Genomic DNA, 27,470 nt, shown 5'->3' with positions numbered 1-27,470 from the left:
CCTAGTATATGAAAGAATGAAAAGGTGCTTTCGTTCTTGTGGAATAAGAAGCCCTCGTACCTTAATGAAAGGAAAATCGTAATTTTTCGTTAGGTATTTGACCAAATAGGATCGTCCAGTTCCTACAGAACCTATCACTAAAATACCCGATAGGGCTAAGCGGAACGAAAAGGGTTTTCCATGAGATGGTAAATGAAAACGATTAGTCCCACACGAGGTTTGGGAATAAGTGATTGTCTGATAATGAGCAAGGAATATACGTCTTTCCGCTAAAGAGGATCTATTAAACTCATAATTCATTAGATCCTTGTTATCAATGCCAACTAGGTATCATAAGTAAATGGATCCCGGTTGTTCAATCCTTTGATAACCAAGGTCATTCTTTGCTAAAGAGAAATGATCACTATGAGTCAGACTCAATAGAATTGGATCCATTCCAAATAGCGAGAATTAGGATTCTTGATCCCTCTCAATCTCTCTTTCAATTCGAGGATCCAGAGAGGTGTTTTCATAGTCATCTCCGAATATTTGCCATCTCGGAATATTTTCGATTTCATTTTTCTATGATATGTCTTTCTATATGAAAATTGGTTATTTACGATGTACGATGATCCCTGTTAAGCATCCATGGCTGAATGGTTAAAGCGCCCAACTCATAATTGGTAAATTTGCGGGTTCAATTCCTGCTGGATGCACACGAACGGGAACATTCCATAAGTCTATTGGAACTGGCTCTCTATCCATGGAATCTCATCCATCATCCATACATAACGAATTGGTATGGTATATTCATACCATAACATAAGAACAATAAGAACTCGAATTCTTATCGATACTGGAACTCAGAGCATAGGAGGGAAAGTCGATTTATGGATGGAATCAAATACGCAGTATTTACAGAAAAAAGTCTTCGTTTATTGGGAAAGAATCAATATACTTTTAATGTCGAATCGGGATTCACTAAGACAGAAATAAAGCATTGGGTCGAACTCTTCTTTGGTGTTAAGGTGGTAGCTGTGAATAGCCATCGACTACCTGGAAAAGGTAGAAGAATAGGACCTATTCTGGGCCATACAATGCATTACAGACGTATGATCATTACCCTTCAACCGGGTTATTCTATTCCACTTCTAGATAGAGAAAAAAACTAAAGGAGAATACTTAATAATACGGCGAAACATTTATACAAAACACCTATCCCGAGCACACGCAAGGGAACCGTAGACAGGCAAGTGAAATCCAATCCACGAAATAATTTGATCCATGGACGGCACCGTTGTGGTAAAGGTCGTAATTCCAGAGGAATCATTACCGCAAGGCATAGAGGGGGAGGTCATAAGCGCCTATACCGTAAAATAGATTTTCGACGGAATCAAAAAGACATATCTGGTAGAATCGTAACCATAGAATACGACCCTAATCGAAATGCATACATTTGTCTCATACACTATGGGGATGGTGAGAAGAGATATATTTTACATCCCAGAGGGGCTATAATTGGAGATACTATTGTTTCTGGTACAAAAGTTCCTATATCAATGGGAAATGCCCTACCTTTGAGTGCGGTTTGAACTATTGATTTACGTAATTGGAAGTAACCAATTAGGTTTACGACGAAACCTAGAAATCGATCACTGATCCAATTTGACTACCTCTACGGGATAGACCTCAACAGAAAACTGTTGAGTAACGGCAGCAAGTGATTGAGTTCAGTAGTTCCTCATAGAAAATTATTGGCTCTAGAGATATGGTAATATGGAGAAGACAAAATTGTTTGAAGCACGCACAGAACCGGAAGCGCCCCTTGTTTCAAAGAGAGGAGGACGGGTTATTCACATTTAATTTGATGGTCAGAGGCAAATTGAAAGCTAAGCAGTGGTAATTAAGACCCCCGGGGGAAAATAGGGATGTCTCCTACGTTACCCATAATATGTGGAAGTATCGACGTAATTTCATAGAGTCATTCGATCTGAATGCTACATGAAGAACATAAGCCAGATGACGGAACGCAGAGACCTAGGATGTAGAAGATCATAACATGAGCGATTCGGCAGATTTGGATTCCTTTCCTATATATCCACTCATGTGGTACTTCATCATATGATTCATATAAGATCCATCTGTCTAGAGATCGTCATATACATCTAGAAAGCCGTATGCTTTGGAAGAAGCTTGTACAGTTTGGGAAGGGGTTTTTTGAGAGAAAAGAAGAATCTACTTCAACCGATATGCCCTTAGGCACGGCCATGCATAACATAGAAATCACACGTGGAAGGGGTGGGCAATTAGCTAGAGCAGCAGGTGCTGTAGCGAAACTCATTGCAAAAGAGGGTAAATCGGCCACTTTAAGATTACCATCTGGGGAGGTCCGTTTAGTATCCCAAAACTGCTTAGCAACAGTCGGACAAGTGGGTAATGTTGGGGTGAACCAAAAAAGTTTGGGTAGAGCCGGATCTAAGTGTTGGCTAGGTAAACGCCCCGTAGTAAGAGGGGTAGTTATGAACCCTGTGGACCACCCCCATGGGGGCGGTGAAGGGAAAGCTCCCATTGGTAGAAAAAAACCCACAACCCCTTGGGGTTATCCTGCGCTTGGAAGAAGAACTAGGAAAAGGAAAAAATATAGCGATAGTTTTATTCTTCGTCGCCGTAAGTAAATACGTAACTAGGAATATGGAAAATTGCATTTTTGGAATTTGCAATAATGCGATGGGCGAACGACGGGAATTGAACCCGCGCATGGTGGATTCACAATCCACTGCCTTGATCCACTTGGCTACATCCGCCCCTTATCCAGCTAAAGGATTTTTTGCTTTTTTCCATTGATCATTATTCTATTTATTCTGACCTCCGTACTTCGATCGAGATATTGGACATAGAATGCCACTCTTTAAAAAGGAAAAAAGGAGTAATCAGCTGTGACACGAAAAAAAACGAATCCTTTTGTAGCTCATCATTTATTGGCAAAGATAGAAAAGGTCAATATGAAGGAGGAGAAAGAAACAATAGTAACGTGGTCCCGGGCATCTAGCATTCTACCCACAATGGTTGGCCATACAATCGCGATTCATAATGGAAAGGAACATATACCTATTTACATAACAAATCCTATGGTAGGTCGCAAATTGGGGGAATTCGTGCCTACTCGGCATTTCACGAGTTATGAAAATGCAAGAAAGGATACTAAATCTCGTCGTTAACTGAATTCTGAATAGAAAGATTAAGAAGAAAAAAAGATTCAAAATAAAGACAGAAATACCCAATATCTTGTTCTAGCAAGATATTGGGTATTTCTGTCTTTTCTTTCTTCAAAAATTCTTATATGTTAGCAGAAAAACCTTATCCATTAATAGATGGAACTTCAACAGCAGCTAAGTCTAGAGGGAAGTTGTGAGCATTACGTTCGTGCATTACTTCCATACCAAGGTTAGCACGGTTGATGATATCAGCCCAAGTATTAATAACGCGACCTTGACTATCAACTACAGATTGGTTGAAATTGAAACCATTTAGGTTGAAAGCCATAGTACTAATACCTAAAGCAGTGAACCAGATTCCTACTACAGGCCAAGCAGCCAAGAAGAAGTGTAAAGAACGAGAGTTGTTGAAACTAGCATATTGGAAGATTAATCGGCCAAAATAACCATGAGCAGCCACAATATTATAAGTTTCTTCCTCTTGACCAAATTTGTAACCCTCATTAGCAGATTCATTTTCAGTAGTTTCCCTGATCAAACTAGAGGTTACCAAGGAACCATGCATAGCACTGAATAGGGAACCGCCGAATACACCAGCTACACCTAACATGTGGAATGGATGCATAAGGATGTTGTGCTCTGCCTGGAATACAATCATAAAGTTGAAAGTACCAGAGATTCCTAAAGGCATACCATCAGAAAAGCTTCCTTGACCAATAGGGTAAATCAAGAAAACAGCAGTAGCAGCTGCAACAGGAGCTGAATATGCAACAGCAATCCAAGGACGCATACCCAGACGGAAACTAAGTTCCCACTCACGACCCATATAACAAGCTACACCAAGTAAGAAGTGTAGAACAATTAGCTCATAAGGACCACCATTGTATAACCACTCATCAACAGATGCAGCTTCCCAAATTGGGTAAAAGTGCAATCCGATCGCCGCAGAAGTAGGGATAATAGCACCAGAGATAATATTGTTTCCATAAAGTAAAGAACCAGAAACAGGCTCACGAATACCATCAATATCTACTGGAGGGGCAGCGATGAAGGCGATAATAAATACAGAAGTTGCGGTCAATAAGGTAGGGATCATCAAAACACCGAACCATCCGATGTAAAGACGATTTTCAGTGCTAGTTATCCAGTTGCAGAAGCGACCCCACAGGCTTGTACTTTCGCGTCTCTCTAAAATTGCAGTCATGGTAAGATCTTGGTTTATTCAAATTGCAAGGACTCCCAAGCACACGTATTAACTAGAATATAGATAATAGAAGGCTTGTTATTTAACAGTATAACATAGACTATATACCAATGTCAACCAAGTCAGCCCAAAGATTAGCTATCCATATAACTAAATTAACCAAACCAATAATTTTGTATTTGTAAATGAAGTGAGTCAAAGTTTTTAACTTTGATGAGTCTTTTCTATATGGGTTGCCCGGGACTCGAACCCGGAACTAGTCGGATGGAGTAGATAATTCTTCCTTGTTACAATAGAGAAAAATCCCTCCCCAAATCGTGCTTGCATTTTTCATTGCACACGACTTTCCCTATGTAGAAATAGCCAATTTCTATTCCAAAGAGGAAGTTCTACTAATTTTTTTAATTAGTAACTTGATTCACCTACTCTTTATTATAATAAAAAGAACATTTCAGAATGAAAAATAGAAAAGTTTTTTCTTGATCATTTATCAACCCTTTCCTGTTTCTTAATTTCGTCTAATGATTAATTAAGAGGGTTGACCAGGTCATTGATACGTATAATATCCAAATACCAAATACGCTCAGTGTGTGATCCACAGAAAGAAAAAAGAGTTGTTTTGGTGAACATCAAAGAAAAAACTTGCTCTTCTTCCATAAAAAATTCTTCTAAAAATGCCGAACCCAATCGTTGCATAAAAGTTCGTACCGTGCTTTTATGTTTCCGAGCTAAAGTTCTAGCGCATGAAAGTCGAAGTATATACTTTAGTCGATACAAAGTCCGTTTTTTCGAAGATCCACTATGATAATGAAAAAGATTTCTACATATCCGACCAAATCGATCAAGAATATCCCAATCTGATAAATCTGTCCAAATGGGTTTACTAATAGGATGCCCCGATCCAGTACAAAATTGAGCTTTTGATAAGTATCCTATGAGGAGAGTAGCGGGGACTATGGTATCGAATTTTTTCATTCGAGTATCTATTAGAAATGACTTCTCCAGCATTTGATTCCTTACTAACAAAGAACTTTTTGGTACACTTGAAAGGTACCCCATAAAATCGAAGCAAGAGTTTGCTAATTGGTTTATATGGATTCTTCGCGGCTGAGTCCAAAAACAGAAATAATATTGCCAGAAATTGATAAGGTAGCATTTCCATTTCTTCTTCAAAAAAAAAGTGCCTTTTGATGCAAGAATTGCCTTTCCTTGATATCGAACATAATGCATAAGAGGATCCATAAAGAACCATAGGGTTTTCCGAGAAAAACCAGGGTACATTATCCCAAAATGTTCCATCTTCCTAGAAAAGTGGATTCGTTCCAGAAAAGTTCCAGAAGATGCTAATGGTAAGCAAGAAGATTGTTTACGAAGAAACAACAAAAAAAATTCATATTCTGATACATAAGAGTTATATAGGAATCGAAACAGTCTTTTATTTTCTTTTTGAAAATAAAAAATGGATTTCATTGAAGTAATAAAACTATTCCAATTCGAATAATAGTTGAGAAAGAATCGCAATAAATGCAAAGATGGAACATCTTGGATACGGTATTGAAGGAGTTGAACCAGGATTTCCAAATGGATAGGATAGGGTATTTCTATATGTGATAGATAATCCAAATGCAAAAATTTGTCTTCTAAAAAGGGAAATATTGAATGAATAGAGCGTAAATTCTGAAACTTTGGTATTTCTTTTTCTTTCGGACAAAATAATTCCCGTAGCGAGAATGGGATTTCCACAACGATCGCAAACCCTTCAGATAGAATCTGAGAATAAAACTCAGAATAAAAATAATTTTTGTAATCCAATAATCGATCTTGGTTAGGATGATTAACCGAGTTATCCAAAAAATTCTGCTGATACATTCGAATAATTAAACGTTTCACAAGTAGTGAACTAAATTTCTTGTTATTACAACTAACAACTATTTCCACAGGTTCAGAACCATTTAATCCATAATGGTGGGCAAATGCATAAATATATTCCTGAAAGAGAAGTGGGTAGACAAAGTATTGTTGACGAGATTTATGTTTTTCTGAATACCCTTCGAATTTTTCCATTTGTATTTCTACTTGAATCAGAGAGAAGAAGCATTTCTCGGTTTATCGAATGATGATACATAGTGCAATATGGTCAGAACAGGGTGTTGCATTTTTAATACAAACCCTGGAAAGAAAGGGAGTCTAATCCACAGATCTTTTTCTGCTCCTTTTCTACCCAATTAGTTTATGTTTGTTCTAATTAAAAAAAAAGAACAGAACAAGTTTTTTATTTTTGCAGGCCAATCGCTCTTTTGACTTTGGAATACAGCCTCTTTATCAATATACTGCTTCTTTTACACATTCAATCCATAACATCCCTTATTCAATCCATAATCAAGAATAATTAGGATTTCTAAAAAAAAAAGAAAAAATAAAGGGTCCACTCATAGGAAAACCCAACCTTTCCCCGCATCCGGCACTAATCTATTTTTAACGTCTAATTAGAGCGGGGAATCATTCCAATTAGGAAGTTCAGCTCGTTGCTTTTTATTTTACCAGAATTGGAGCCAGGCTCTATCCATTTATTCATTAGACCCAGAAAATCGTAATTTTGGATTCCATTCAAAAAAGATTGATTTTATTACGACATGCTATTTTTTCCATTCATTACCTTTGAGGATCAGTCGTGGTCTTCTAGACTCTACCAAGAGTCTGGACGAATTTGTTGTTTCATCCAAATGTGTAAAAGATCATAGTCGCACTTAAAAGCCGAGTACTCTACCATTGAGTTAGCAACCCAGATAAAAAAAGGATCTTAGATACGATCGAAATCCAAAAATCAATGGAATTACACCGCGCGCTTCTGTCAAAACATTGAACTAGCAAGACATCAAAAGATTTTTTTATCGACCATGAAAAACACTCAAATGCCAAAACGAACAGGTCCGGTTAAATTCCACTAAAGTAAAGTTAAAAAAAGAGCGACCCTAATCACGATGGCCAAATTCTCCTTATTTTTAGCGATTTTTATTAAAAAAAAATATATATTATATTGTATGAGAATACATGCAAGAGGAACACCCTTATCATTTGAGCGAAGTGTAGGCGGAAAAATTGAATATGGAGTGAGGATAAAGAGACCCATCTATCTACAAATTCTATTTGTTCAATAGACCTTTGTCAATGGAAATACAATGGTAAGAAAACAAATTAGATAGAAAAAGTAAATAAAATAGGGGCTTATGTTGAATTGGCACGATATAATATAAATCCAAATAGGATTAAAAAAGAGGTAAATTGTGTCTAAATAATTAGACAACTAGGAATACTAACAATCTTCTCCTATCCTACTTTTTGATTCATTTAGTTCTTCAATTAACTCAAAGTTCTTTCTTTTTCTTTAAAGAATTCCGCCTTCCTTAAAATATCATAAACAGTTCTTGTTGGTTGAGCACCCTTTTCAAGGAAATAGAGAATAGCTGGAACATTTAAACAAGTTTGATTCTTTATCGGATCATAAAAACCTACTTTTTGAAGATCTCTTCCTTCTCTTCGAGATCGAACATCAATTGCAACGATTCGATAGACAGCTTATTGGGATAGATGTAGATAAACAACGCCCCCCCTAGAAACGTATAGGAGGTTTTCTCCTCATACGGCTCGAGAAAATGATTCGAATTTCTGTCGATAATAATAGAAATTAGACTATGACGTGCATTAATTTCCTTACAGAAAAAACAAATTTCATTTATACTCATGACTCAAGTGGGCTAATTTTGCCTGACAAACTTCGAAGGCAAAAACCTTCCAAAATTTTTGAGTCGTCTTTAAACTCTTTTCTTTGTCTCATTTCGAACGAATTGACTTTTATTCCTTATTCTGATCCAACTCTGTTGTTGAGACAATTGAAAATTGTGTTTACTTGTTCTGGAATCCTTTATCTTTGATTTGTGAAATCCTTGGGTTTAGACATTACTTCGGGAATTCCTATTTTTTTCTTTCAAAAGAGTAGCAACATACCCTTTTTTCTTATTTCCTTCGATAAAGCATTTATCTCTTCTATAGAAATCTAATAAGAGGGATTGATTCTGATATACTTTTATTGGACTTTATTCTTATTTTAACCTTTCGATTTATTTCTATATTAAGGATAGACTGACAAAGTTGGCCTAATTTATTAGTTTTCACTAACCCTAGATTCTTTCCCTTGATAAAAAAAATTCTGTCCTCTCGAGCTCCATCGTGTACTATGTTACTTAAACCCAGCGCAAATTTGGTTCGGAACGAATAGAACAGGCTATGTCGAGCCAAGAGCATTTTCATTACTATGGAAAATGATGGATAGAAAAATCCACAATCGATCATGTCCTTCAAGTCGCACGTTGCTTTCTACCACATCGTTTTAAACGAAGTTTTACCATAACAAACATTCCTCTTTTCATTGCAAAGTGGTATAGAGAATTGATCCAATATGGATGGAATCATGAATAGTCATTGGTTTAGTTTTTTTATACTAATTAAAACTTGCTATCTATGGAGCAATATGGATAAAAGAAAGTAAGTATTTATCCGGGAAGCCTCCGCCAAGATCCAATTTATTTAAACCCATATTAAAATTCTATCATATGAATGAAACATAGTTTGAAAAAGACGACTAAACAAGTTTGCTTAAAACTTATTTATTCTTAAATTTCCACCCTCAACGGATGGCTCGAGATGATCAATCTTGAAGTGAGAAAAGAAGGATTGACTCTTCCTCAATAAATAAACTATCAACCTCCAAAAAAGTTTAATTAATTTAATTACTAGAATTAGAATTCTAGTAGTAATATATTTTTTCAGTACCAAAAACAATTAACTATAATAACTAAATAAACTATTCCAATGAAAAGATTGAAAGTTTTTGGTAGTTATAGAATTCTCGTACTTCTTCAACTCGAATACCAAAAGGAAGAAAAAAATATGACTAAGTGATTTTATTTTATAGTAGAGGCATATCCTGAATGTGCTTGATAGATCCCATTTTTTCATGAAAATAAAGATAGTCAATTTGACTGGACTTAAGACTTTATTATGTTTTCTGAGAAAGAATAAGATATCATTATTCTCTTTAATAAACTTTTGTCTCGTACGGAATACTATATGATTTCACCGTTTGTTTCATCAGAAACAATCTGGGACGGAAGGATTCGAACCTCCGAGTAACGGGACCAAAACCCGCTGCCTTACCACTTGGCCACGCCCCATTTCGGGTTTTATGCGACACTAATAAACACTAGTATGTTTATTTGTTATTCGTCAATACCATTTCAATTACATAAAAAAGGAGGGATATTCTCTTGCTAGTATTCTACACATGCGGATAATATAGAATCAAAAAAATGCATTGATCATTACATGGAATTCTATTAAGATATTATATGAAAGTCGAATTTATTCCACTCTCATTTGAGAGTGCAAATACAAGGAGGTATTTTGTGTTTGGGAAAGTCCGAAGAAAAAAGATTTTGAATCTGCCTTTTCCTTCTTTCCCTTAAAAAAATAACTCAAGAAAAATCCAATTATTTACTCTACAAGAATGAAATGCTTGTTATGCCTAATATACTTAGTTTAACCTGTATCTGTTTTAATTCTGTTCTTTATCCTACTAGTTTTTTCTTTGCCAAATTACCCGAAGCTTATGCTATTTTCAATCCAATCGTGGATATTATGCCTGTTATACCTCTATTCTTTTTTCTATTAGCCTTTGTTTGGCAAGCTGCTGTAAGTTTTCGATGAAATCTTTAGTACTCTGTATGCCAAATTGAATGATGTGTTCATTCCAAAAAAATTTAAAAATGGGTAAAAACCGAGAAGTTTTATATTTTTATATTATGAACCTTCGATTCTAAAATTTAAATTCTTCTACATTGAATGGGTAGCTACAGCAATAAATTTGGATCAGCCTTTCTACTCCCCTGCACCTAGGTTGAGCAGGTACCTAAAGGTACCTACACAATACCTAACCACCTAACCCTATTTTTGCTATTGATAAGAGTGCTTATTATAAAAGAATTCTTGCAATTTTTTTCAAGAATTCTTTTTTGCATTTTTAGGTATAAAAAAAAACCATCCTAGTGGATCCGTGTGGTAAGGAAAAACTGGTAATCTATTCCTTAAAAAAAAATCTTGGAGATTATGTAATGCTTACTCTCAAACTTTTTGTTTATACAGTAGTGATATTCTTTGTTTCACTCTTTATCTTTGGATTCTTATCTAATGACCCAGGACGGAATCCTGGACGCGAGGAGTAAAAATTCAGTTTTTTTTTCTTATTGGATTTGTTTCGTACATTTATCTATGAGAAAATCCGGGGGTCAGAATTCTTTCCAATTCGAAAGTCCCAAATGATCCAAGGGAGCGGAAAGAGAGGGATTCGAACCCTCGGTACAAAAAAATTGTACAACGGATTAGCAATCCGCCGCTTTAGTCCACTCAGCCATCTCTCCACGTTCCAAAGCGAAAGGTTTCCGTGATATGATATAGGCAAGAAATAAGAAATAACGGTTGCAAAAAACCCCCTTTTTTGCTTTCAAAAGTCTATAAAAATTATATTGCCAATTCCATTTTAATTATATTCTTTTTTCTTAATGTTAATAAAAAAAGAAGAAAATTCTTGTTTTTTCTTTCTAAAAATCGATATTGGCCGAGAGACAATCAAATAGATTTTCTCTTTAGCGGGCATTTCCATATAGGACTTGTTATAATTATAATAAAACAAGCAGGTTATATAAAAAAAAACGCTTTTTTTGTCGATTATTTATCAAGAAAGCAAAAAGGGTTCTTATCAAATCCACCATAAAATTGGAAAGAAGCATAAAGTAAGTAGACCTGACTCCTTTAATGATGCCTCTATCCGCTATTCTGATATATAAATTCGATGTAGATGAAATTGTATAAGCGAATTTTTTTTATTTCCTTAGACTTAGACCGCGCAAGACAAGAATTTTTCGCTATTTACGATTTCATATTCTTGTTACTAGATGTTCTATAGGAATAAGAAGAAATCGCAACTCCTTTGCGCTACACATAAAATTGGATTTCGAAGGTCCATTTTTTTTTTCAGAATCCTCTATTTTAGTTCTTCCACCCATGCAATAGAGAGGGAATGGGAAAAGAAGGGTTACTTTTATTTTCATTTTTCCCTTAAAAGATAGACTTTGAAATAGGAGTCTTGGAATAATGCTGAATTCAAAGGTTTATTTCTTTCTATAGTATAAGAAAAACAATTTATTTCTATTTCTATAGTATAAGAAAAACAAATAGTATAAGAAAAACAAATCGAATCAAATTCATGGATTTACCACGACCTCGGTTGTGACTGTGACTCCATAGATAAAAATGGGAAATTTCTCTCTTCGAGACCATTGAAAAAGGGCATTGAACGACAAAGAAATCGTCCACAGATAATAAAACTATCATATGCCTTGGAAAGTGATATGAGGTGCTCGGAAATGGTTGAAGTAATTGAATAGGAGGATCACTATGACTATAGCCCTTGGTAGAATTCCTAAAGAAGAAAATGATCTATTTGATACTATGGATGACTGGTTACGAAGGGACCGTTTCGTTTTTGTAGGATGGTCTGGCCTATTGCTCTTTCCTTGTGCTTATTTCGCTTTAGGGGGTTGGTTTACAGGGACAACTTTTGTAACTTCTTGGTATACCCATGGATTGGCTAGTTCCTATTTGGAAGGTTGTAATTTCTTAACCGCAGCAGTTTCTACCCCTGCCAATAGTTTAGCACACTCTTTGTTGCTACTATGGGGGCCCGAAGCACAAGGAGATTTTACTCGTTGGTGTCAATTAGGCGGTCTATGGACTTTTGTAGCTCTCCACGGGGCTTTTGCACTAATAGGTTTCATGTTACGCCAATTTGAACTTGCTCGGTCTGTTCAATTGCGGCCTTATAATGCAATCTCATTCTCTGGTCCAATTGCTGTTTTTGTTTCTGTATTCCTTATTTATCCACTGGGGCAATCTGGTTGGTTCTTTGCGCCGAGTTTTGGCGTAGCAGCGATATTTCGATTCATCCTTTTCTTCCAAGGATTTCATAATTGGACGTTGAACCCATTTCATATGATGGGAGTTGCCGGAGTATTAGGTGCGGCTCTGCTATGCGCTATTCATGGAGCGACCGTAGAAAACACTCTATTTGAGGACGGTGATGGTGCAAATACCTTCCGTGCTTTTAACCCAACTCAAGCTGAAGAAACTTATTCCATGGTCACTGCTAACCGCTTTTGGTCCCAAATCTTTGGTGTTGCTTTTTCCAATAAACGTTGGTTACATTTCTTTATGCTATTTGTACCCGTCACCGGTTTATGGATGAGTGCTATTGGCGTAGTTGGCTTGGCTCTGAACTTACGTGCCTATGACTTTGTTTCCCAGGAAATCCGTGCAGCGGAAGATCCTGAATTTGAGACTTTCTACACCAAAAATATTCTTTTAAACGAGGGTATTCGTGCGTGGATGGCAGCTCAGGATCAGCCTCATGAAAATCTTATATTCCCTGAGGAGGTTCTACCACGTGGAAACGCTCTTTAATGGAACTTTCGTTTTAGCTGGTCGTGACCAAGAAACCACCGGCTTTGCTTGGTGGGCTGGGAATGCCAGACTTATCAATTTGTCCGGTAAACTGCTTGGAGCTCATGTAGCCCATGCCGGATTAATCGTATTCTGGGCCGGAGCAATGAACCTATTTGAAGTGGCCCATTTCGTACCAGAAAAGCCCATGTATGAACAAGGGTTGATTTTACTTCCACACTTAGCTACTCTAGGTTGGGGAGTAGGGCCAGGGGGGGAAGTTCTAGATACTTTTCCGTACTTTGTATCTGGCGTACTTCACCTAATTTCCTCCGCAGTCTTAGGCTTCGGTGGCATTTATCACGCGCTTCTGGGACCCGAGACTCTTGAGGAATCTTTTCCATTCTTTGGTTATGTCTGGAAAGATAGAAATAAAATGACTACAATTTTGGGTATTCACTTAATTTTGTTAGGTCTAGGTGCTTTTCTTCTAGTACTCAAGGCTCTTTATTTTGGCGGTGTATATGATACCTGGGCCCCTGGGGGGGGAGATGTAAGAAAAATTACCAATTTGACCCTTAGCCCCAGTGTTATATTTGGTTATTTACTAAAATCTCCTTTTGGTGGAGAAGGGTGGATTGTTAGTGTAGATGATTTAGAAGATATAATTGGTGGGCATGTATGGTTGGGTTTTATTTGTGTATTTGGCGGAATTTGGCATATTTTAACCAAACCCTTCGCATGGGCTCGCCGTGCATTTGTATGGTCTGGAGAAGCTTACTTGTCTTATAGTTTAGCTGCTTTATCTGTCTTTGGTTTTATCGCTTGTTGTTTTGTATGGTTCAATAATACAGCTTATCCGAGTGAGTTTTATGGACCCACCGGGCCAGAAGCTTCTCAAGCTCAAGCATTTACTTTTCTAGTTAGAGACCAGCGTCTTGGAGCTAATGTGGGATCCGCTCAAGGACCCACAGGTTTAGGTAAATATCTAATGCGTTCCCCAACTGGGGAGGTTATCTTTGGAGGGGAAACTATGCGTTTTTGGGACCTTCGTGCTCCATGGTTAGAACCTCTAAGGGGCCCCAACGGTTTGGACTTGAGTAGGTTGAAAAAAGACATACAACCTTGGCAAGAACGACGCTCAGCAGAATATATGACCCACGCTCCTTTAGGCTCTTTAAATTCCGTGGGTGGCGTAGCTACCGAGATCAATGCAGTTAATTATGTCTCTCCTAGAAGTTGGTTATCAACTTCTCATTTTGTTCTAGGATTCTTCTTTTTTGTGGGCCATTTATGGCATGCAGGAAGAGCCCGAGCTGCTGCAGCAGGTTTTGAAAAGGGAATCGATCGTGATTTGGAACCTGTTCTTTACATGAACCCTCTTAACTAAGATTTTCTTATTTATACCTGTTCTACTTTTTTTCTGTTCTGGCTCGGTTATTCCATCTAGCCGAGCCATTCATTCCTTTTTATGAAAGAAAGATAAGGGACAGAAAAAAAAATGAAAGAAACAAACGTATTCAATAAGCAAAAGGAGAGAGAGGGATTCGAACCCTCGATAGTTCCTAGAACTATACCGGTTTTCAAGACCGGAGCTATCAACCACTCAGCCATCTCTCCACAGCCTAATCCTTATTTTACTCCTACAAATAGAACATAGCCATATAAAAAATAAAAAGATTTATTAGCCTCTAGAAAGATATCAGATACAAGTTCCTTTTCGATATATCTCTGTATACTGTATACACGGATACAGGATCCGCTATACCCGCTTGTGAAATAAAGAGTAAATAATCTCTTCTCACCCCCATATCCAAATAAAAAAGCGGTTTAAGTAATAAATTTGAATTAAAGAGAAGAATCAATGGATTCATGATTAAACCCCTCCTACTTCTTGTATTTTTTTACAATTTTGGTTTAAGTGAGGGATCAAATATGTAGTCAACTTTATTTGATGGTAGCTTGGAGGATTAGAAATATGACTATTGCTTTCCAATTAGCTGTTTTTGCATTAATTGCGACTTCCTCAGTCTTAGTAATTAGTGTACCCCTTGTATTTGCTTCTCCTGATGGTTGGTCAAATAATAAAAATGTTGTATTTTCCGGTACATCGTTATGGATTGGACTAGTCTTTCTCGTAGCTATTCTGAATTCTCTCATTTCTTAAATTAAATTTGGTTAATATTTATTAACCCCATAAAAAAGAAATAATAAAGGCCATTTCTTCTAAAAAATTAGAATAGTGAGACGTATTAAAACGCAATTTGCGTTCCGAATTGCTAGCTCTTCTCTTTCAGTATTATGAAATTCCATTCCCATTAGAATATTCATTCACAGATAATAAAAAAAGGAAAACTCTAATATAATAGAAAATGAAATGAAACGGTCGACCCAGACATAGAAGGTCGACCCAGGCGGATATACGCTATAAAATATATACCGTAGCGAGCGTAGTTCAATGGTAAAATATCTCCTTGCCAAGGAGAAGATACGGGTTCGATTCCCGCCGCTCGCCCGCTTAATTTATCAAAGTACTATGATAAAAAGTTTAGTCTAGTTAACTGTTTAACTACTTATATTAAATTAAGTATTAATTAGGTGTTAGTCTAGTGCCGTATCCCTTACTATCTTACCCTTCCTTTGCATCCCACTCAAAAAAAGAGGGCGCTCCGGAGGCAGAAATAGAACTCGCCAACAGAGCTCCAAAAATTGGGTATTAACTGAGACAAACAACGGGCAAACTTTTTTTAAAGGGAAGAGAGAGGTAGACTGTCCCTTTCGTTTCATTTTTATTTTCTGCAGGGTAGGGAGAAGCCTTGCGCCTTCTTTTTTTGAAGGCAAGTGACTTCGCAAACTGCTCAATTTTGCCCTCTAGGGCCGGGAACTAATGAATAAAAAAGGGTTGGATACGCCCCTCTACCATATCTAGAGAAATAGAATAGTCCTTTTATACAGACTGCTAAGTGCGGAGACGGGAATCGAACCCGTGACCTCAAGGTTATGAGCCTCGTGAGCTACCAAACTGCTCTACTCCGCTCTGGAGTACCAGAAACTGGTGGACAAAAAAGGCTTGAATACAAGCCTCTAACATGTCTAGACAAAGAGAATACTCCTTTTATACAGAATGGAGCGGGTAGCGGGAATCGAACCCGCATCGTTAGCTTGGAAGGCTAGGGGTTATAGTCGACGTTGGTTGATTATTTTTAACGTCTCTAATTCAAAACCGAACATGAAATTTTGATTTCATTCGGCTCCTTTATGGATATTCTCACCACTTAACATCTATGTCAGCTTTTCTATTTGAATGGAACCAAAGCTCTCCGCTTTCTAGATGATCCTTATAGAGTAGGAGATAGAAATTCTATCTAAATCCATCTAATCTACTTACTTCGTTCCCTAATTTCATTCAAGAGATCCTGAGGAAAAGAATTGGGTTTCCACCGAGCTTAAACAATATGCGGATGGTTCTAGTAAACCAAAACTATCGTTTTTTAGCTATTTGGCTTCCTTATTCCTTATTTTAAGAAGATTTAGTTACGATTGGAAATCAACTTTTTTGTATCTTCATCCATAGATCCTTTACTCATATTTTCAAAATTGGAATACTTAATCCAATGCAAAATTATGCTTCGCGACTCTGTACTCATAATCCTATTTTTATTTTGGATGCAATTTAAATTAGTCTTTGGATACAAATCGCCAGAATGTATATTCTTCCTCAATATGCTATTGAGAGGAAAAGGATTTAATCCTTTATAAGAACTAAAGTTTTCATCGGAATATAAAAATAAAAAACTTAAGGATGCCTTAAGTATATCATTTCAAATTCAGTTATTATATAGAACGAATCACACTTTTACCACTAAACTATACCCGCTACATTGTAGATTATGGTATAAATGGTACCCTTTGTCAAGGATAGCCATTTGACAAGAAGGCTAATTCCCCCTTATTGAATCAGATGGAGAAGGTTCATGACACTGAGCCGTTGGTACTTCTACTTCGATCGCTCGCCTTTACTTTAGGATTTAGATAGCCCCTCTGGTCTGTAAAAAAAATCTTTTCTTACCATGCTAATAGCGCCTGAACCAAATGTATTTATTTTGATTAGGATCCTATTCTACGGTTACGACTACAATAATAATTATTTACTTTGCAAGGACGTAAGTGTGTCAGACTGCTAAATTGTTTTATTATTCCTACAATATAAACTAGGGGATATAGGGGGTAACACTGTCCCTATAAATTCCTTTTTCCTTTTCTTTTTTGTCCAGAATTGAACAAAAAAGAAATTATGGAAGATGTTTTCTTCCCCCATTAAGTCCGAGCCATAGAGTAAGAGTGAGATGAGTTTTCCAAATTCATCATAGACTTTCCCTATGGCTTGATAGAAGTAAGCAGCAAAGAGTCGTAACTTAAAGAAAAAAACGGACAGGGCCGACAGATTTACCTGATGTAAAGAAGATCCTAAAAGTCTCTGATTAGTCGACTCTCTCCATTTAACACTTTCCTCTCTCTCCTTTTTTCCACTGACTCAATTCTAGTTTATTAGATTCTTGTTTAAAAGAATGAAAAAAGTTCAATAGAACTAAGAACACATAAAAAATAGCATAGAGGATCAAGGCCATTACCAAAAGTTCCTCCCAAGGATCCTATATCCTATTGGGTATCTGTTCCCCGCCTTTTCCCGCTAGGATCGGAAATCTTATATTTTCCATATCCATATACCGTTGAATCCTTGGGGTTCCAGAATCCGCCTATTTTACTAGTCTTCGGAAACGGAAAACCCTGAACCAAGAAGAGTTGGATATGTTATGTAGGGTATGTTTTTTTTATTAATTTTATTTTGAGCTCTCAAGATATCGATATATACATATACAATCTCTACATAATGTCTCTCTCTCTATCTCTATATATTATATATATAATATGTACATTATGCAGTAGACCCATAATGGGAAATCCAAGTGGCTAATTTTTGAATTAAATAAAAAGCCCTTTTAACTCAGTGGTAGAGTAATGCCATGGTAAGGCATAAGTCATCGGTTCAAATCCGATAAAGGGCTTTTTAAATTAGTGGTAGAGTAATCTCGTGCTAAGACGTAAGTCGTTGGTTCGAATCTGATAGAGTACTTTTCTACTAAATTGATTCACTTTTGTTCTTTGTTTTTGAAACTTTCTCTATATTTTTAGAGAATTTTATGACTTAGTGCGGGATGGATGCATTTTTGGTCTGAACACTAAATGAAGCACGGAGAATTAATCTATAACGATCAACTAAAAAAAATCCTAGATGAAAACATAACAGAAAAGTTGGAAAAACTCTTTGCTTTGGATCTATTTATACTTTTCGAGTATATTGACAATTCCAAAAAACTGCTCATACTATGATTATAGTATAATCACGAGCGGTTGTATATGGCCCTATCGTCTAGTGATGCCCCTATCGTCTAGTGGTTCAGGACATCTCTCTTTCAAGGAGGCAGCGGGGATTCGACTTCCCCTGGGGGTAGGGAGTATTATGAAAGGAGGTTAATCATAGATTAGCAAAAACCCTAGAATAAATTCTTCCTGGGTCGATGCCCGAGTGGTTAATGGGGACGGACTGTAAATTCGTTGACAATGTCTACGCTGGTTCAAATCCAGCTCGGCCCAAACCAAAAATCTAGGGCTTCGTGAGTATGAACTAAATCCTTTTGTTTTTCTTCCATAAAATGTCTGATCTATAGAAATAAAAGATAAAGAAAAAAGGGAAATTTTTTTTTCTAATCCATATCTCTCTCATTCCTTTCTTACAAACAAAAGAGTTTTTCTTATTGAAGGCTGGATTATTATCCATTTTTAGTGATAAAAAATCACGACATACTAGTTATGTCACTCTCACTATACCCACGTATAATATAATATGTGGGTATGTAGTATATGATTCGTCTATTTCTTAGAGTACGAAAGACGAATCGAATCTTCTTATGGTTCTATTTAAGAATGGGTATGCCATACACCCCGCGGGGATTGTAGTTCAATTGGTCAGAGCACCGCCCTGTCAAGGCGGAAGCTGCGGGTTCGAGCCCCGTCAGTCCCGAACTAGGGTTCAATGAATGGAGAAATTGATATTTCCTTTTTCCATGAAAAAAAGGGGCAGGGAGCAAGATCAAATACCCACAGGGCACCCTTACTTCACTTTTTTATTTTGCATCCCTCATTAAAGAGGGAGGGAAGGCATATAGGAATTTTTTTTCACTACTCCCGATCGATAAAGATAAAGAAAGACACACATACGATATGTGGATTAGTAGAATTTAGGATATTATATTACTCTATCTTTCTTTATGATGATACCATCCTCATCTTAATTTCCTATTCCACTCTTATGGAATAGAGTACCGGTATTTTACCGGAATCCATACATAAATCGTATTCCCTTTTTATTTCAGACCTCTTTTCCCCATCTCACTTCTACTGCTTATTTGGATGTCTATGTGACCCATAGAAAGTTGGTCATATAATACATACATAATTGTATGTATAACTATAAGAAAAAGGAAGGGAAATTGTATAAGATTAAGAAAGTAGAAGATTAAGAAAGCTCGTGGGTTAGAGATATAGAAAAGAAAAAGTAGAAAAGGATTAAAAAAGAGGGAATTCCTAATCCAATCAAAAAACCCATTTTGGTCTTAGTGTGGATAGAGGATCTTCCTATGTTATACTATATAACTCTCATCCGTGAAATATAACTCTCATCCATGAATTGATTTGATAGATCCGATATTCATAATATTGAATTGATTCAGTATTATCAGAATGCAAGCCCTACCCTTGAATTTACAAGATACCCCTTTTTCCTCTCCATGGGATTACATCCCGAGTTATTGTGAAAATAAAAAATAAAGAGGTTATGGAAGTCAATATTCTCGCATTTATTGCTACTGCACTGTTCATTCTAGTTCCTACTTCTTTTTTACTTATTATTTATGTAAAAACAGTCAGCCAAAATAATTAATTGGAATTCCAATTAATCATTGAAGAAATTAAAAAGGGATTAAATAAAAAAAATCCAAGTCTTAAATGAAAGGATCTGGTTGGAATCTTAAAGTGTGGTAGAAAGAACTACATATAGTTTTTTCTACGACACTTTAGATTCTTTCTATTATATTATCTTTGAATCTACATAGAATAGATTAGTAGATTGAAATAGTTAAGTAGTCTAATTCAATTTCTTTTTTCATTGCATCCACTTAATTTCAATCAGGTCAAAATAAAAAAATCTAAGACAATTCTTGACCAAAGAATCCATGGAAGGAAAGAAAAATAATATTAAGAATAGACTATAGTAAAAAGTAAAAGGAAATGGAAAATGTGTGATATGCCGTGAATAGTTCCGTGGAAGAAAGTCGAATTTTCTTATGTATAGAACTTTTTTTAACCATTCGTCATTTCTAGTAGAAATTATGAATTGGTATAATGGCTCTTTCTTACATTACAACTTACAATACAAGAGTTTCTTACAGGAGTGAAACAAAACTAAAGAAAAAGATTAAAGAATAACGTTTGACAAAATGATTAATGCAAAATGATCCATTAATGAAAAGAATTGATACAACAATTTGATTACTTAATCAATTAGTAGTATCCCTAGAGTCCACTCCTTCCCCATACTACTAGTGAAAGAGAAAATGTAAAGACTACCATTAAAGCAGCCCAAGCGAGACTTACTATATCCATCTAAATTATGTCTCCTATTTCTATGAAGGGATTATTCTATTCTACTATTGATCAATAATCATAGTGGAATCAAGGGTACAGAGTCAAAAAGGGATTCCGCCCTAAGGCCATGGATCAATCAGTTCAAGGAATTTACTCCTAACAAATTCTTATAGGAATTCTGGTAGAATTAGAGAGCATTAAAAATACGATACTATAGCCCTTTTTTCCTTAAAAAAGAAAGAGTACGGGAATGATGTCCTGAATAGAAGAAGCGGGAATAGGAAGATTTTTTATTCCTTTTGTTACTCTTTTTTTTTTAAGCAAAGGACGCCCGAATATACCATAAAATTAACGATAGATAAATATTTATTGGATACCTACCTTACCTAATGTTTATTTTTGACCTAAACCCTGCAGCCTTGCTTTGTATCATTCTATGAAAGAATGAAGAGGAAGAGATTTTATCCATAACACAACTCCTAAATTGATTTTTGATCGACCTATTTAATCTGATTCTCGTTAGAATTAAAATTAAGTAGTCCTTACTTTAGTGTATGTAGGTAACATAAGATGTACGATAAAAAAATGTATAATAATTAGTAAGTCTTGATATTCTTTCGTGGAGTCCCTTCTTGAATCTTAGATTGAAAAAAAAAGAATGCCCCTTAGGGACCTTTCTTTGGATACCAAGATTTCTGACATCTTATCCTCGTATTTTAAAATTATCAAATCGAATCTCAATTAAGAACCAATTCAAATTCATATAATAAAAGAATAAGGAAACACTACCTCACCCCTATTGATAACCATTTTGGCCACTACCGTCAAAACAAACCCTAACCCTAGTTTGAGGATAGAACTATGGTATGGTTTCTCTAAACCCAGTATCGGCAGGCCCAGTTACTCTCTTGCCCGAACTTATGCGAAGTAAAAATTGATCGAATTCGATCAGCACTATAAAAAAAACCTAAGTATTTTATTGATCAGGCGGCACCCAGATTTGAACTGGGGATAAAGGATTTGCAGTCCCCTGCCTTACCGCTTGGCCATGCCGCCAAAAAATCCGATCAAAAATCTAGAAAACAGCAAGTATTCATCCACGTTTTCTTACGAAAAGCCCCTTTTATTTTGAATATAATTCTACTTACTTTTTTCCAATCTTTTTCAAAAAATCTATTCCTGCTTTTATTGTTAACACAATAAAACTTCCCATTTCTTTCTATTGAGATGAAAAAGAAGAAAAAGTGGATTTCTATTCACAGGCTGCAAAATTCAGAATAAATTGGAACCGTTAACTAGAATTCTCTTTTTTTTATTGCAGTAGTGAACTACTCTTAAATCGGTATTATCTCCCCCCCCTTCAATGGCATAATAAAATAGTATGACTTTATGCTTAATCCGTGTATAGGTAAACTTTAGGTCCGAACAGCATTATTATCCAAAGATCCCCTTTATGTACATATCTCTATGGAGAATCATGCTTTAATTTTTCAAAGTATTAAATTAAATATCTTGAATAAAAAAAGGAAATTTGCTCTGATATAGAGTATAACCTTACTATCTTGGCCTACCCAAGTGAAATTACGATAAAAGAAAAGCATGGATATGGGGAGAGGTGGATAACTAGATTGGCATGTACTTAAAAAAGGGACTTACTTGATTTTAGAATTCCACAATGAAATACTGAATTTTCTAGTAATTATACTACTCCGATCCGAAATAAAAAAGAACCCTCAAATTATTTTGAGAAATTAAAGTAAGCACGCTATTCTAAATCGAAGTAAAGTCAAACTTTCTAGTATATTATATTACGGCTTTATTACATTCATAGAAAGGAGATAAAATGAGAAATCTTTGCCATCCAATCTGATTAGAATATCATAACATAAAGTATAAGTGGCAGAATTTTTTTTTTAGGAATGTTTTATCAATTCATTTTCATTTCATTTGTACCCCTGGCAAACTCGAACTTTCGTCCAAATGGTCTCTATTCATATGTATGAAATACATATATGAAATACGTATGTGGAGTTCCCTAGAATTTCATGTGATTCAGTAAACAGAATATAGATTCCATGATTGCTAGATCGATCCAGAGGGATTGATGAAGAGTGAGCTGATAATGGAATTTTTCTTTGATAAACAGGAAACTTAAGATTAAGATGCTCCGGAATGGAAACGAGGGAATGTCCACAATACCCGGATTTAGTCAGATCCAATTCGAGGGATTTTGTAGGTTCATTAATCAAGCCTTAGCAGAAGAACTTGACAAGTTTCCAACAATTAAAGATCCAGATCACGAAATTGCATTTCAATTATTTGCGAAAGGATATCAATTGCTAGAACCCTCGATAAAAGAAAGAGATGCTGTGTATGAATCACTCACCTATTCTTCTGAATTATATGTATCTGCGAGATTAATTTTTGGTTTCGATGTGCAAAAGCAAACCATTTCTATCGGAAACATTCCTATAATGAATTCCTTAGGAACCTTTATTATAAATGGAATATACCGAATTGTGATCAATCAAATATTGCTAAGTCCTGGTATTTACTACCGCTCGGAATTAGATCATAAGGGAATTTCTATCTACACTGGCACTATAATATCAGATTGGGGGGGGGGAGATCGGAATTAGCAATTGATAAAAAAGAAAGGATATGGGCTCGCGTGAGTAGAAAACAAAAGATATCTATTCTAGTTCTATCATCAGCTATGGGTTCGAATCTAAGAGAAATTCTAGATAATGTTTCCTACCCTGAAATTTTCTTGTCTTTCCCGAATGCTAAGGAGAAGAAGAGGATTGAGTCAAAAGAAAAAGCTATTTTGGAGTTTTATCAACAATTTGCTTGTGTAGGTGGGGACCTGGTATTTTCGGAGTCCTTATGCGAGGAATTACAAAAGAAATTTTTTCAACAAAAATGTGAATTAGGAAGGATTGGTCGACGAAATATGAATCGGAGACTTAATCTTGATATACCTCAGAACAATACATTCTTGTTACCACGAGATGTATTGGCCGCTACGGATCATTTGATTGGAATGAAATTTGGAACGGGTATACTTGACGATGACGATATGAATCACTTGAAAAATAAACGTATTCGTTCGGTTGCAGATCTGTTACAAGATCAATTCGGATTGGCTCTTGGTCGTTTACAACATGCAGTTCAAAAAACTATTCGTAGAGTATTCATACGTCAATCGAAACCGACTCCCCAAACTTTGGTAACTCCAACTTCAACTTCAATTTTATTAATAACTACTTATGAGACCTTTTTTGGCACATACCCGTTATCTCAAGTTTTTGATCAAACGAATCCATTGACACAAACTGTTCATGGGCGAAAAGTGAGTTGTTTAGGTCCTGGAGGGTTGACGGGGAGAACCGCAAGTTTTCGGAGCCGAGATATTCATCCGAGTCACTATGGGCGTATTTGTCCAATTGACACGTCTGAAGGAATCAATGTTGGACTTACTGGATCCTTAGCAATTCATGCGAGAATTGATCACTTGTGGGGATCCATAGAGAGTCCGTTTTATGAAATATCTGCTGAGAAAGCAAAAGAAAAAAAAGAGAGACAGGTGGTTTATCTATCACCAAATAGAGATGAATATTATATGATAGCAGCAGGAAATTCTTTGTCCTTGAATCAAGGTATTCAGGAAGAACAGGTTGTTCCGGCTAGATACCGTCAAGAATTCTTGACTATTGCATGGGAACAGATTCATGTTAGAAGTATTTTTCCTTTCCAATATTTTTCTATTGGGGGTTCTCTCATTCCTTTTATTGAGCACAATGATGCGAATCGGGCTTTAATGAGTTCTAATATGCAGCGCCAAGCAGTTCCGCTTTCTCGGTCCGAGAAATGCATTGTTGGAACTGGATTGGAACGCCAAACAGCTCTAGATTCGAGGGTTTCCATTATAGCCGAACGCGAGGGAAAGATCATTTCTACTGATAGTCATAAGATACTTTTATCAAGTAGTGGGAAGACTATAAGTATTCCTTTAGTTAACCACCGTCGCTCTAACAAAAATACTTGTATGCACCAAAAACCCCGGGTTCCACGGGGTAAATCCATTAAAAAAGGACAAATTTTAGCAGAAGGAGCTGCTACAGTTGGGGGCGAACTTGCTTTAGGAAAAAACGTATTAGTAGCTTATATGCCATGGGAAGGTTACAATTTTGAAGACGCAGTACTAATTAGCGAACGTTTGGTATATGAAGATATTTATACCTCTTTTCACATCCGGAAATATGAAATTCAGACGGATACGACAAGCCAGGGCTCCGCTGAAAAAATCACTAAAGAAATACCACATCTAGAAGAACATTTACTCCGCAATTTGGACAGAAATGGAGTTGTTAGGTTGGGATCCTGGGTAGAAACTGGTGATATTTTAGTAGGTAAATTAACGCCTCAGATAGCGAGCGAATCATCTTATATCGCGGAAGCTGGATTATTACGGGCCATATTTGGCCTTGAGGTTTCCACTTCAAAAGAAACTTCTCTGAAATTACCTATAGGTGGAAGAGGGCGCGTTATCGATGTGAAATGGATCCAAAGGGACCCGCTCGACATAATGGTTCGTGTATATATTTTACAGAAACGTGAAATCAAAGTTGGGGATAAAGTAGCCGGAAGACATGGGAATAAAGGGATCATTTCCAAAATTTTGCCTAGGCAAGATATGCCCTATTTGCAAGATGGAACACCCGTTGATATGGTCTTCAATCCCTTAGGAGTACCCTCCCGAATGAATGTGGGACAAATATTTGAAAGCTCGCTCGGATTAGCGGGGGATCTGCTAAAGAAACATTATAGAATAGCACCCTTTGATGAGAGATATGAGCAAGAGGCTTCAAGAAAACTTGTGTTTTCAGAATTATATGAAGCCAGTAAAGAAACAAAAAACCCATGGGTATTTGAACCCGAGTACCCGGGAAAAAGCAGAATATTTGATGGAAGAACAGGCGACCCCTTTGAGCAACCTGTTCTAATAGGGAAGTCCTATATCTTAAAATTAATTCATCAAGTTGATGAGAAAATTCATGGGCGTTCTACTGGGCCCTACTCACTTGTTACACAACAACCGGTTAGAGGAAGAGCCAAGCAAGGGGGACAACGAGTAGGAGAAATGGAAGTTTGGGCTTTAGAAGGATTTGGTGTTGCTCATATTTTACAAGAGATACTTACTTATAAATCTGACCATCTTATAGCTCGCCAAGAAATACTTAATGCTACGATCTGGGGAAAAAGAATACCTAATCATGAGGATCCTCCAGAATCTTTTCGAGTGCTCGTTCGAGAACTACGATCTTTGGCTCTAGAACTGAATCATTTCCTTGTATCTGAAAAGAACTTCCAGGTTAATAGGGAGGAAGTTTGATCGGAATAAATATAAATTCTTTTCTTATTTCTATTTTATGATTGACCAATATAAACATCAACAACTTCAAATTGGACTCGTTTCCCCTCAACAAATAAAGGCTTGGGCTAACAAAAACCTACCTAATGGAGAAGTCGTTGGCGAAGTCACAAGGCCCTCTACTTTTCATTATAAAACCGATAAACCAGAAAAAGATGGATTGTTTTGCGAAAGAATCTTTGGACCCATAAAAAGCGGGATTTGCGCTTGTGGCAATTCTCGAGCGAGCGGAGCTGAAAACGAAGACGAAAGATTTTGCCAAAAATGCGGGGTAGAATTTGTGGATTCTCGGATACGAAGATATCAAATGGGATACATCAAACTCGCATGTCCCGTGACTCATGTGTGGTATTTGAAAGGTCTTCCTAGTTATATCGCGAATCTTTTAGATAAACCTCTTAAGAAGTTGGAGGGCCTAGTATACGGCGATTTCTCTTTTGCTAGGCCCAGCACTAAAAAACCCACTTTTTTACGATTACGAGGTTTATTCGAAGAGGAAATTGCATCCTGTAACCACAGCATTTCTCCCTTTTTTTCTACCCCAGGCTTTGCAACATTTCGAAATCGGGAAATTGCGACAGGAGCAGGTGCTATTAGAGAACAATTAGCAGATTTGGATTTGCGAATTATTATAGAGAATTCTTTGGTCGAATGGAAGGAATTAGAAGACGAGGGGTATAGTGGAGATGAGTGGGAAGATAGAAAAAGACGAATAAGAAAAGTTTTTTTGATTAGACGCATGCAATTGGCGAAACATTTTATTCAAACAAATGTAGAACCAGAATGGATGGTTTTGTGCTTATTACCGGTTCTTCCTCCCGAATTGAGACCTATTGTTTATAGGTCTGGAGATAAAGTAGTGACTTCAGACATTAATGAACTTTATAAGAGAGTTATCCGTCGGAACAACAATCTTGCCTATCTATTAAAAAGAAGTGAATTAGCGCCAGCAGATTTAGTAATGTGCCAGGAAAAATTGGTACAAGAAGCCGTGGATACACTTCTTGATAGTGGGTCCCGCGGGCAACCGACGAGGGATGGTCACAATAAAGTATACAAATCACTTTCAGATGTAATTGAAGGTAAAGAGGGAAGGTTTCGCGAGACTCTGCTTGGGAAACGGGTCGATTACTCGGGGCGTTCTGTCATTGTTGTGGGTCCTTCGCTTTCATTACATCAATGTGGATTACCTCTAGAGATAGCAATAAAGCTTTTTCAGCTATTTGTAATTCGCGATTTAATCACGAAACGCGCCACTTCTAATGTAAGGATTGCTAAAAGGAAAATTTGGGAAAAAGAACCCATTGTATGGGAAATACTTCAAGAAGTTATGCGGGGACATCCTGTACTGTTAAATAGAGCACCTACCCTGCATAGATTAGGC

General features: G+C 36.6%; 2 long non-coding RNA genes and 7 other non-coding genes across 9 annotated transcripts in view; 5 read left to right on the top strand and 4 right to left on the bottom strand.

The window, feature by feature from the left end:
* Nucleotides 1-27,470, bottom strand: part of LOC141028096 (uncharacterized) — a 57,681-nt gene that overhangs the window by 13,027 nt on the left and 17,184 nt on the right. The window lies entirely within an intron of this gene.
* The window catches only part of LOC141028097 (uncharacterized), a 48,859-nt gene that overhangs the window by 13,906 nt on the left and 7,483 nt on the right, over nucleotides 1-27,470 (top strand). The gene's annotated exons all lie outside the window — the stretch shown is intronic.
* Nucleotides 10,784-10,871, bottom strand: TRNAS-GCU (transfer RNA serine (anticodon GCU)). Its single transcript has one exon. It is a non-coding gene; the product is annotated as a tRNA-Ser (tRNA).
* On the bottom strand, nucleotides 14,481-14,568 carry TRNAS-UGA (transfer RNA serine (anticodon UGA)). The gene has a single exon. It is a non-coding gene; the product is annotated as a tRNA-Ser (tRNA).
* On the top strand, nucleotides 15,393-15,463 carry TRNAG-GCC (transfer RNA glycine (anticodon GCC)). Its single transcript has one exon. It is a non-coding gene; the product is annotated as a tRNA-Gly (tRNA).
* Nucleotides 17,943-18,014, top strand: TRNAT-GGU (transfer RNA threonine (anticodon GGU)). The gene has a single exon. It is a non-coding gene; the product is annotated as a tRNA-Thr (tRNA).
* Nucleotides 18,522-18,603, top strand: TRNAY-GUA (transfer RNA tyrosine (anticodon GUA)). Its single transcript has one exon. It is a non-coding gene; the product is annotated as a tRNA-Tyr (tRNA).
* Nucleotides 18,957-19,030, top strand: TRNAD-GUC (transfer RNA aspartic acid (anticodon GUC)). The gene has a single exon. It is a non-coding gene; the product is annotated as a tRNA-Asp (tRNA).
* TRNAC-GCA (transfer RNA cysteine (anticodon GCA)) lies at nucleotides 21,638-21,708 on the bottom strand. The gene has a single exon. It is a non-coding gene; the product is annotated as a tRNA-Cys (tRNA).

This window comes from Aegilops tauschii, chromosome 7, assembly GCF_002575655.3.
Source record: "Aegilops tauschii subsp. strangulata cultivar AL8/78 chromosome 7, Aet v6.0, whole genome shotgun sequence".
Taxonomy (NCBI): domain Eukaryota; kingdom Viridiplantae; phylum Streptophyta; class Magnoliopsida; order Poales; family Poaceae; genus Aegilops; species Aegilops tauschii.
The sequence above is the reverse complement of the archived record's forward strand: the minus strand, read 5'-3'. Positions and strand labels throughout refer to the sequence as shown.